Below are 13,328 nucleotides of genomic sequence, written 5' to 3'. Positions count from 1 at the left end.
AATTCAATTAATTATCTATAATACTGACCCTATGAACAAAAATTAAACTAATCCCTGTACATAATATGACTTCTTTAAAATAGGGACTAAATGAAAATATTGAATGAATATAAACACTGCGTCTAAATGGGATACAAATACCATGGTGAGAAAAATAGCTGACTCAAGTGCAAAAACATATATATGTATATGTGTATATATATGTGTATATATATACATATATGTATATATTTATATATATATAAATTGTATTCATATTTTGTATTTATTGAAATTAGGCTGACTTCTAGCTTGTTAGAACATTTTACAGTTTCCTTGTGACCAGTTAATTGCAATTAACTAAAATGAACTACATGCTTTAAAAAAATCTTCAAAGAAATTATGTATTGAATATAACATTATTGATGTGTGTATATATCTTTATAAATGTGATATTAAGATTAACATGAATTCAACTGACATTTGCTTGGGTGCCAACTAAGGAAACAAGGCTGCTCAAGGGCAATGAAAAATACATGGTAAGGTCCTGTCTTTCAACTAAAAGAAAAACTGATTACTGGCACTGTCAGGTATGACCCAACACCAATCAGCCCCCATTGCCACCTCCCTCTAACATATTCTCCTATCATATGGAAATCCAAAAACTGAATACTCAGCACTCATTTGAGCTAGGTTTTGGGGAAAAAATTAGGATCTCTCAATTAGATGCAATGTTTAGAGATTTGGAATGTGGAAGTGAGGCAGGGACCACATTCTTGCTAATTTGGACATACTAGTCATACAGTATAGTGATACCGTATGCTAGTAGTCATACAGACATTATTTGTTTTGTTCTGCAGTGGATCTCACCCTTGGTCCTAGCTAAGAGGCCTTTGCAGCAGCAGCTTCCCAATCCCTGGAAGCCTAAGCAGGACCATGTCTGCCAATGATATTACAAACACTTACTAATAGAACACTACAGCAGTTCTATTTCCAATACTAACTCCTAACTGATATTATAAAGTTTTGCTTTTATTGAATAAACTAAAGAATTAACAAATTTAATAGAGTTTCACCTGAAATTTTCAGATTCTCAATTAAGCCATCCCCTAGTCACCTCCATTGGGAAATTAGTTTGACATATGTTTGCATGTCTTGATGAACTCATTCATTTCAGCATAATTTGAGTTTTTCATGAACTGATACTGAGAGGACAAGTAATCAATTTTCCACAGTCAGGAGAACTAAGGCAAGTCTCTTTGAATAAAAGAACTCAAATCAATCAAAGGAAGTCTGGGAGCCCTGAACTATACCTACATGAAGCTAAATTAGGCTATCATTCATTGAGACTATACTCTTTCAAATGGTGTTTTTTAAAGTCATGATTGGTAGAAAGTAGAATACCAAACTGAAAATGTGAGTCAATTCTTTTCAACTCAAGCAAAATTCACTAACAATCTTTAAAACTTGATTCAAATTCTTAATGAGTGAATTAGGAGACGAATAAAAACATCAGGGGCCATGCTAATAACCATATCCCACATATTATTCCTTTAAAATACAACCTACTGTCTTTTCTATCATTCTAATTTTGACCACATATACCATTATCATTTTCTTTTTGCCAAATGGAGCAGAAACACACAAACTATATCAATCCCAAATAATAGGTTCTTCAGTCTTAGTGATTAAAAATACTTATTTCTAAACAAATCCTAGGAGAGGCTTCATACAACCTCTTTGTACTTTTTAATAAAACATGATACTAAACTTAAGCAAACGACAGAAAATCATGTTCTATTAATTAAATACATTCATTTCTTTGGGAAGAAATAAAATATTAACTTCTCTTTCATTCACTAGATGTTCACTACATGGAAGATTTTAAATACACATTTCTTTAGAGTGTTTAACTTAAAACACAAGGGACATGTAATTAACATCTAGACCTCAGTAACACACAAGAGAAATTCTGACCCTGGAACACATATCTCAAAGTACATTTCTGTTTTCTTAATTTATCTCACACCCTATTAGACTGATAATTTTAACACTGCAACTCTGATGTTTAAAGTAGGCACTTTGGGAGAATAAAATTTTAATATAAATAGGATAAAATTCTTCAGTTTAAAGCAGATTGGTATTTGAGACTGCTTTTGATTAAGTGAGAACAACTTCATTATAGATTTGCTATGAAATGCAATAGGCCAAGGCAGGTATCAATAAAAGACATACACCTATGTCTCACCAGTATTGATGTGGCAGCAGAGAAGACTAAGAGAAATTACACAGATAAATTTAAAATATATATATTGTTCTGAAATATATAACAAATATTGAGGGAGAGAAACTTAATGTAACATAACACCTAATATTATTGCCTTACATCATAATAGAACATTATAGTTTATTTGAAAGAGAACAGACACATTATCTTACGTAATACAATAAACTTGTGCGCTTGGAAGGAAGCAATTTTCCATTTTAAACACAAGGAGGAAACAGAAACTAAGGAAAGCTAAATAGAGGAGAGACTTCGTTTTTCAAAAATAAATATTGTTTCAAATAAATATAATAATCCTTTTTTGATTTGAGAAGACATAGAAAGGGCTTTTTTTGGGGCAATTTTTCTTTAAATAGGCCCTCAATAAAATGCATCAACACCTCCCCCATAAAGCCACCCAATATTCAAATAATTAAAGTAAAATCAGTGTACTTTCTATGCCACTAAGAATTCAAGACATGACTCCTAGCCCAATTTCACACCATCCAATCACATTATCACCTACTAATTCCTACTTATGTTTAAATTAAGTAAAATTAACTATTAAAGTTAAAAATTTAGGTCAATTTGAGTTCAAGATGGCTAACTAGAGACACAGATACCCGCTCTCTACAGAAGCAAGAACCAAAATTGCAAATCGATTCTCATACCTCAAATAGAACATTGAGGAGAGAACACTAGAGTTTTACAGAGAAGTCTCAGGAAACACCAGGGGAACACAAGGTACAGGAAACAAGAGACCAGCTCAATTGGGATCAGCAGAAGACCCAGGGGGGAATGGTATTACAGAAAAAGGGTACGTGAGAGAACTTCAGCTGTTCGCATTCCCACCACAAACTGCTGCAATCTGAAACACTGGAGAGCTCCTTTATCTACATGAACCCTAACACTATCAAGGACAGAGGTCTGAACATCCCAGAAGGGCCCTGCACCAGACAGGAACTTGTGCTGGGTTACTCATCCCAACCCAGACACCTGAGCAGCTACAGCTGGGTGCCACTGTGACAGCACAGCCATCATAGGTCTACATCCTGCCCTGGGAACCATAGTTCCAACATCTACACATCCTGGGTGCCCACGAACATCTCCCTGTGTCCCCCAGAAGGCTACAGCAGCACAGAACTGACTGAACCCAAAGGTAGTGTGGGGTCCCTAGTACTCTAGCACACAGGAAGTATGTCCCAGGAGAAAGAAGGATAGAACGCATCAAAAAAGCAACCTCTGAAACAAAGGATACCAAGGTAAGCACCTTCAAGAGCCCAAGAACTCATTGTCTGGGACCAGGAGAAGTGACCCCACCACCAGTAGTGGCACAAACTCTATGCTTGGCCTCACAAGCGGAGAGTGAGATCCCCACCCACTGGCAGTGGTCTCTGTGCTCAGACTCACAAACAGAAAAGTGAGACACCTTTTGCCCTTCTGCAAACTGCTGCAGGCACAGCCAATACAGTAGCCAGATGTCTGCATGTATGGGGCTGTGCATGGCAACTATGCCCCACTGGCAGCATAACATCTGTGCCCAGCCTTGTATAATGTCAGGATCCCTCCCCACCTCTGCATGACTCTGCAGTGCTGTTGCCACAGAAAGCAGGAGAGACTGAGAGCTGCACGTCTGGACTGTGCGTGGGAACCCTGTACCATACCTACCGACAACACCAGCATTCCTTTTGGAACCGAGAGGATCACCTCACCACTGCTACTGCCATGACTCATACCCCAGCACCTGCTTAGGGATCTGAGAACACAATCATCAACCTGGACCACCGCTACCACTACCTGCATGCAAGCAAGCCATATGAAGACCCAAAATCTGCCCTGAAGCCCAAGATCAAGCATGCTTGGCCCACCATTGCCACTATGAAGACCCAAAGAACTTACCCAGCTGACATCTCCATCCCCAGGAAAAATGCACCACAGCCTCCACTAATAACTGTACCCTAAACCACCAAGAAAACAACAGATACCACTGACGCTGTTTACAGCTGAAGAAATCATACAGAGACTATGCTACCACATGTATTCAGAATAAAAGCCAAAGGGCCCTTCCCAACCAAGACCACTGATGTGTCTTCAGGAAACATTCCTCCCCTATGAAAGCAAATTCAAAAAACTGGGGAAAAAAACAACTATTACGGACCTCTAGGGACAGGGCATAGCTAAACAAGAAGCAGCAGAAACCTCTGCAGATGTAAATGTCCCTGTCCAACAGCTTTGAAGACAGCAGTGATTCTCCCAGCACAGAGGCTGGGATCTGAGAACGGACACTGCCTGCTCAAGTGGGTCCCTGACCCCCGAGTAGCCTAACTGGAAAAGCCTAACTGGAAGTACCCTAACTTGAGTAGACCTCAAGCAAACTCCAACAGACCTGCAGCCAAGGGTCCTGACTGTTAGAAGGAAAACTAACAAACAGAAAGGACATCTACACCAAAACCCCATCTGTACGTCACCATCATCAAAGACCAAAGGCAGATAAAACCACAAAGATGGGGAAAAAGCAGTGCAGACAAGCTCAAAATTCAAAAAATCAGAGCGCCTTTTCATGTCCTTTGCCCATTTTTTAATGGGGTTGTTTGTTTTTGCTCATTAATTTATTTAAGTTTCTTACACAATCTGGGTATTACATCTTTGTCAGATACATAATTTGCAAATGTTTTCTCCCATTCTGTAGGTTGCCTGTTCACTCTGTTGATAGTTTCTTTTGCTGTGTAGAAGCTCTTTAGTTAGATGTCACTTGCCAATTTTTGTTTTTGTTGCAATTGCTTGTGTAGTCTTTGTCATGAAGTCTTTGCCAGGGCTTATGTACACGGTGGCATTTCCTAGGTTTTCTTCTAGGGTTTTTACAGTTTTGCATTTTACATTTAACTCCTTAATCCATCTTGAGTTGATTTTTGTATACTTGAAATTTGTTAAAGTCTAGTTTATAATTTTTTTTCAACTATGATTCATGTTTTTGGTGTTCTAAGAAATCACTGTTCATCCAAATGTTGTGAAGATTTTCTTTGTTTTCACAAAGAAATAATTAATTTTTAAAATTGTTTTATTTTCTCCCATGTATGAGCTTGGAAATTATATATTCATTATTCTTATTTTAGTGATACACTAAAAATTACTATATACATCCTTGATTTGTTAAAATATAAATTTGTAATTTTACAACTTCCTTCACTTTAGAATTGAGAACTTTAAACCGTATTAACACAATACACATTTTCCAAAATTAGCAGTATTACTGATGCATTTCTAGTTTTATAAATAATCTAAATAAGAGACAGCATTACTGTTTTTCAGGTCAATATTCGTCTAGACTTTTCCCAAATTTTTATCCCATATATTGAACTTCATTAACTGCTATATCTTTGTTCTTTGTTTCTCCTTGAGAAAAAAATTTTATATACTTTCCTTAGTGCTGTTCTGCTGAAATTCAATCAATCAGTTTTTGTTGTGCAGAAATTTTCTACTTTTTAAAGAGAACTTTATGAACCTAGGTTGGCAATTATTTTCTTGCAGCACTCTGAAACATCTTTCTATTCTTCTTGTTTCCAATTTGATCTTCTAAGGTAACACGTCTCCCTTGCCCCTTGCTGCATTTGAGATTCTGTTCATTCAAGTTGGTTTTACTAATTTCACAAAAACATGTCTAGATGTGATTTTCACTGCATTCATTTTACTTGGGGTTCTTAGAGCTTCTAAAATAAGTGAATTGATGTATTTTCTCTTCAAATATTGCTTCTGCCCTAGTCTCTTTCTGTCTTTAGGACTCCAATTATCCATATCTATATTAGAATTTCAGACCTATTTACGATGCCCCATATATCTCTTAGGAACTTTTCTGTATTTTCTATTATTTTGTCCCCTTATTATTCAAAGTAAATATTTTCTTCCGTTACACTATTCTCTCAAAGAGAAGGACTTTCAGAATGATAGTTTAAAGAGCTCACCAGATCCTCTTTCTAGCACAACCCACCATTATTTGGTTTTAAAAAAAAAAATTATTGGTTAAAAAAAAAAAAAGAAAAACAAAAAACATTTATCTGGAAACTGTCCTAAGGGCCCAGAGCAAATAAAAATGTATTTATTCCATTACCTCCCACCATATACAAAAATCAACTCAAGGTAAGTTAAAGATTTAAATATGAGACCTGAAGCTACAAAAATACTAGAAGAAAACCTAGGAAAAATTCTTCTGGACTTTGGTCTAAGCAAATAAATTATAATTAAGATCTCAAAAGTACAAGCAATAAAAACAAAACAGACAAATGGGACTTAATTAAATTCAAAAGTTTCTGGGCCGGGTGCGTGGCTCATGCCTATAATCCCAGCACTTTGGGAGGCCGAGGCAGGCAGATCACAAGGGCAGGAGTTCAAGACCAGCCTGACCAACATGGTGAAATTCCGTCTCTACCAAAAATACAAAAATTAGCCGGAAATGGTGGCACACACCTGTAATCCCTGCTACTCAGGAGGCTGAGGCAGGAGAATCACTTGAACCAGGGAGGCAGAGATTGTACTGAGCCGAGATCGCGCCACCACACTCCAGCCTTGGCAACAGAGTGAGACTCTGTCTCAAAAAGGCAAAAAGAAACAAACAAACAAAACAAAAGCTTCTGCACAGCAAAAGAAAAAAATCAACACAGTGAACAGACAACCTGCCGAATAGGAGAAAATATTTGTAAACTACACATCTGACTGATTAAACAGAATTTACAAGGAACTCTAACATCTCAACAAAATAACAATAATAATAATAAGTTCATTAAAAAGTGGACAAAGAACAAGAACAATCATTTTTCAAAAGAAGACATACATGGCCAAAAAGCATATGAAAAAATGCCCAACATCACTAATCATCAGAGAAATACAAATGAAAACCACAATGAGATATCACCTTATACTAGTCAGAATGGTTATTACTAAAACATCCAAAAAAAAAAAAAAAAAGATGTTGATGAGGTTGTAGAGGAAAAGGCAATGCTTGCACACTGTTGATGGAAATGTAAATTAGTACAAACTTTATGGATTGCAGTATGGAGATTTCAAAAATAGAACTACTGTTCAAGCCAACAATCACACTACTGAGAATATACATGAAAGAAAAGAAAAGAAATCATTACATTAAAAAGATCCCTGCACTTGTATGTTTATTGCAGCACTATTCACAACAGCAAAGATAAGGAATCAGTGTACGTGTCCATCAATGAACAGATTTTTTAAAATGTGGTGTGTATATATACGCGCACACACACACACATACAAATAAGCAGCAGAATACTATTCAGCCATAAAAAAGAGGGAAATCATGTCTTTTGCAACAACCTGGATAGGACCGGGGTCCATTAGGATTAAGTGAAACAACTCAGAAACAAAAAGTCAAATACTGTGTGTTCTCATTTATACGTGGAAGGTAAATAATGAGTACACATGGACATAGAGTGTAGAATAATAGATACTGGAGACCCAGAGGGTGGGAGGGAAGTTTGAGATGAGAAGTTTCTTAATGGGTACAATGCACATTATTCCCATGATGGTAACACACACACACACACACACACACACAAAACAAACCCAGACTTCACCATTATGTAATATATGCATGTAAGAAAACTACACTTATACTCCTTAAATTTGTATACATTTTTTAAATAAGTACTTATTTAAGACAATCTATTAAATCTTGGTACGAATAATCAGCATCTATGGCATCTCAGTCACAAGCTATTCCCATCCTGTCCCCTCTCAACTCAGTTGTCTGAATCTCCACTCTAGACAGGCATAGTCAAGAACACAGAGTTTCCTCTCACCCTTGCTCAGTATAGGGCTACAGATTCACCCACAGAGGGGCAGGCCCCTAGCTTCGTATTGCAGAGGCTCTATTCCAGGAAGACAGAGCTAAAAGACTGGGGCTTCCTTCCCCCAGTCAGCCCCAACTTGTAGAGCACAAGGTGTGGCAGGCCAAGAATAGGAGACCCAATTGCCCATATCCCAATTCACTCAAACAGTAAATGTTCTACAACAGAAGAGGCAAGGTGAGATGATCAGGGGCTACCATGCCCAGTCAGCACCCTACTTGCAAAGTAGGGGTATCATTCTAGCAGAAAGCAGACTATAATCTCTATCACAAGCTCCACTACAGTTGTGCAAGATCATGCTGAGAGGGAGAGGCCTTATGAATAGAGAGTTCAAAAGTTCTACCCAAGGAGACTGACTTTATCTGGAACAAGGCATGAGGAAATTCACAGCTAAGGACATTGTCAAAAACAATGGAAATCTGGAGAGTGATCAGCTAAGAGAATGGTAATTTTATAAGACTGGTAGCAACAAGCAAAATAGTAGATCAGCTAGCAAAAAAATCAAACAAAGAGACAGCTAAGAGCCCTCTGGGAGTCTGAGAACACCCCAAAGACTGGCAAAATCCTAATCCTGCTAAGAGGTCCAACTTTAATTTAGACTATGTCACAATGTATGTGCTACATTGCTGGTAAAAAAACAAAAACAAAAACAAAAAAGAAAAGGAAAAACTAGGTAGCACTTAGTGAATTAGCAGAGGCTAAAAATTGAGTGAGATATCAACAGAATTAGACCAACCAAAGCTTAATGAGATCAGCGAACTAGACAATCAAAGAGAACCCAGTTAAAGCTCTAGTTAACCCAGATAGCAACAGACTGCACACCTGATGGAGAAGTGACATCAGTGGCTACGCACTGCAGGGAAAATAGGTTTCACTGAACTATTACAGCCAGCCAATTCGCTAAACTACTAAAAACACCCAAGACAGAAAAACCCAAAAGGTGGAGAACAAATCAGTATTCAAAGTTATACAAAAATTAGCTAAAATGTCCAATCTCAAAAAAAGTTATAAGACATACAAGGAAATAGGAAAGTGTGACTTATACAAATGAAAAAGAGGATACAATAGAAAACAGCCTTTTGAATGGGCCTACATGTCAAACGTAGGAGACAAAGATTTCAAATCAGCTAGTATAAATATATTCAAAAAACTAAAGAAAAACATTTTTTAAAATGTAAGATAATCTCTCATCTAATAGCGATATCAGTAAAGAGATGGAAATTATTTTTGAAAAACAAAAATTCTGGAATCGAAAAGTACAATAACCACAATAAAAAGCTCACTTGAGGCCGGGCACGGTGGCTCACATCTGTAATCACAGCACTTTGGGAGGTCAAGGTGGATGGATCATGAGGTCAGGAGATCAAGGCTATCCTGGCCAACATGGTGAAACACCATCTCTACTAAATACAAAAAATTAGCAGGGTGTGGTGGCACGCACCTTTAGTCCCAGCTACTCTGGAGGCTGAGGCAGGGGAATCACTTGAACCTGGGAGGCAGAGGTTGCAGTGAGCAGAGACCACGCCACTGCACTCCAGTGCACCCCAGCCTGGTGACAAGAAAAAAAAAAAAAAAAAAAAAAAAAAAACCTCATTTGAAAGCCCCAGTAGTGAAGTTTGAGTTGGCAGAAGAAAGAATCCACAAACTCGAAGATAATCAACAGATATGATGCAATCTGATGAAGAGAGAGATAAAATGAAGATAAACACTGACTCAGAGAAATGTAGTTTATTGACAGACATGTAAAGGTAAGAACAGAAGAAAAAGGAGAGAAAGAAGAGAAAAATATTGAAATAAATAATAGCTAAAAACTTCTAAATTTGAAAAAAAAAATTAGTGTACATATCCAAAGGTCAATGAACTAGGCCTATGTTACAATGCTACAGTCTTTGTGAGTAGAGTAAGTGTATTTTGAGTTCATTCAGACTCCTAGGGCTTAGCCCTCTGAGTATCCCAATTGTGAAATATTTACCAGAGCTCCTCCTCTTCAGTGGGCCTATAAGCTCTGCTTATGAATCAGAAAACATCTCAGGAGAAAAGTAGTGCCAAATGTCAGAATTGCCACTCTGTACTTGCCTCCCAAACAAAACAAAATACTTGAACCCTCCTGTCCTTGCTGCCTAGAGATAACTCTCTGAAACCTTCAAGCATATATATATATATATATATATTTGTTTTTGTTTTTGTTTTTGTTTTTTTTTAGACAGAGTCTCACTCTGTAGCCAGGCTGGAGTGCAGTGGCCGGATCTCAGCTCACTGCAAGCTCCGCCTCCCGGGTCCACGCCATTCTCCCACTGCCTCAGCCTCCCGAGTAGCTGGGACTACAGGCTCCCACCACCTCGCCCGGCTAGTTTTTTTTGTATTTTTTAGTAGAGACGGGGTTTCACCGGGTTAGCCAGGATGGTCTCAATCTCCTGACCTTGTGATCCACCCATCTCGGCCTCCCAAAGTGCTGGGATTACAGGCTTGAGCCACCGCACCCGGCCAACATATTTTTAAAAATATGTCCTCACCAGCTTTTCTAAACTGTATGAGTATAAGGTTTACTCTACAAAACATTAGTCCATCACTCACAAAAGCAGAAACTGTTTCTCTTTCTTTAATGAGAATTGCAACAAGTTTGCCAAATTTATTAATCTTCTCTAAGGAAGACTAAACTATAGTCTAACATTTTATCATTATAGGTTCCCCCAAATAAGATATTCTATGATACAAACACATTCTTCACCCAAGTAAAGTACTAGAAATTAAACACATTCAATGTACTTGAAAAAAACTTCCTAATGTTGACCATTGTTTATATGAGTCATATGTTAGGTATTAGCACTGTTTTCTTGGTGCACATGAATAAGTCAGCTTTACTTTTTAGAAAGATAATTTGTACTATTTGAATGTTCTGAAGAGCATAATAGACCTGTTGAATTTTGTCACTGTTTAAGGCTGAGTACAATCTCATTTCCTTATGCCCTTAGAGAGAACTACCTGAAAACAAATATCTAAAAACAATTTAATTTGCTACTTAAAATTATATGCTATCAAGTTAAAATCACTCTAAAGATAAGGAAACTATAAAGACTACAGGAATAACATATGAACAGTTAAAATGGGCTCATTATAAACAATACTAACCCTCTTTCAATGGTATTTGAGGTAGACAAGCATTGAATAACTCTTAATTACTCAGATACTCAAGGAACATTACTTCATTTGTTTAGTGCCACCCACTTTTCCATAGCAAGTCCTCAAATATTTATCTCCAAAGCTGTATTTTATCTTTCAAATTGCTTTAAATATTCAATACATCCATAGATAATAAAAAGTTACCATACTTCATATTTTCTGAGGAACTCAAGTTATATATCACACATACACACACACACACACACACACACACATACACACACAAACCTGCACACAAAGCTAAGAATCACAAGGCCCCATTTAATTTTTTTTTTAAGAGATGAAGTCTTGCTCTTTCACCCAGACTGGAGTGAAGTGATGTGAACATGGCTCACTGCAGTCTTGGCCTCCCAGATTCCAGTGATTCTCCTGTCTCAGCCCTCTGTATTACTCCATTTTCACACTGCAGATAAAGACATACCCGAGACTGGGCAATTTAGAAAAGAAAGACGTTTAAAGGACTTACAGTTCCACATGGCTGAGGAAGCCTCACAATCATGGCAGAAGATGAAAGGCACGTCTGGCATGGTGGCAGACAAGAGAAAGGAGCTTGTCCAGGGAAACTCCGCTTTACAAAACCATCAGATCTCACGAGACTTATTCATGATCATGAGACCAGCACAGGAAAGACCTGCCCACATGACTCAAATACCTCCCACCGGGTACCTCCCACAACACATGGGGATCCAAGATGACATCTGGGTGGGGACAGAGCCGAACAATATCATTCCGCCCTGGCCCCTCCAAATCTCATGTCCTCACATTTCAAAACCAATCGTGCCTTCCCAACAGTCCCCCAAAGTCTCAACTCAAAAGTCCAAAGTCCAAAGTCTCATCTGAGACAAAGTAAGTCTCTTCCGCCTATGAGCCTGTAAAAGCAAAAGGAAGTTAGTTACTTCCTAGACACAATGGGGGTCCAGACATTGAGTAAATACAGCCATTCCAAATGGGAGAAATTGGCCAGAACAAAGGGGCTACTGGCCCCATGCAAGTCTGAACTCCAACAGAGAAGTCAAATTTTAAAACTTCAAAATAGGAGCAATGTGAAGAAGAGGCGAGAATGATCCCCTGACCGACCAAAGTCCATGCGCCACTGCATCCAGCGCCTACGTCCCGCCGCCGTTGCCACTGTCACTATGGCCAAGAGAAAGGCTGAAGGGGATGCTAAAGGAGATAAAGCCAAGGTGAAGGACGAATCACAGAGAAGATCCACGAGGTTGTCTGCTAAACCTGCTCCTCCAAAGCCAGAACCCAAGACTAAAAAGGCCCCTGCAAAGAAGGGAGAGAAGGTACCCAAAGGGAAAAAGGGAAAAGCTGATGCTGGCAAGGAGGGGAAAAGCCCTGCAGAAAATGGAGATGCCAAAACAGACCAGGCAGAGAAAACTGAAGGTGCTGGGGATGCCAAGTGAAGTGTGTGTATTTTTGATAACTGTGTACTTCTGGTGACTGCACGGTTTGAAATATTATTTTTTATCAAGTTTTATAAAACTGCAGAATTTTACTTTCTTTTTTAAGCTATGTTGTTAGCACACAGAACACTTCATTATTGGTTTTTGGGGGAAGGGGCATATGTCACTAATAGAATGTCTCCAAAGCTGCACTGACGTGGGGAAAACACCTTTCCCTTCTAGTTTTAAGAGACTTCCTCTTGGTTCCCAGGAGGAGGGATTCCCTGACTTTGACACACATGGCCACCTTGGCACAAAAGCCTTGTGCTATGGAAAAACAAATTCATTTCTATGTCCTCTTCTCCTTTTCCATCTTTCAGCATAGACTTAACTCCCTTAAGCCCAGACAGCTACTGGGACCTGACCCCTAGTCATTGGTTACCAGTGTGTCAGGCAATCTGGACTTTCCAGTGATGCCGCTGAGATGGCACCTGTCAAAAGAGCAGTGGTTCCATTTCTAGATTGTGGAATTCAGATAAATTCTGCCACTTTCATTTCACTTCCTGAAAGTCAGGGTCAGCATGTGAAAAGTTGTTAAACAACATGCTAAATGTGAAATGTCAACCCTTACTCTAAACTTTCCCTGTTCAG

At 38.4% G+C, this 13,328-nt stretch overlaps 1 protein-coding gene and 1 pseudogene across 16 annotated transcripts in view; one reads left to right on the top strand and one right to left on the bottom strand.

Moving 5' to 3' along the window:
• CEP128 (centrosomal protein 128) overlaps positions 1-13,328 on the bottom strand; it is a 449,960-nt gene that overhangs the window by 314,191 nt on the left and 122,441 nt on the right. The window lies entirely within an intron of this gene.
• Positions 12,259-12,698, top strand: LOC101018099 (annotated as a pseudogene).

Source organism: Papio anubis, chromosome 7 (assembly GCF_008728515.1).
Source record: "Papio anubis isolate 15944 chromosome 7, Panubis1.0, whole genome shotgun sequence".
NCBI classification, from domain to species: domain Eukaryota; kingdom Metazoa; phylum Chordata; class Mammalia; order Primates; family Cercopithecidae; genus Papio; species Papio anubis.
Note: the sequence above shows the minus strand (reverse complement) of the source record. Positions and strands in the feature narration are given on the sequence as shown.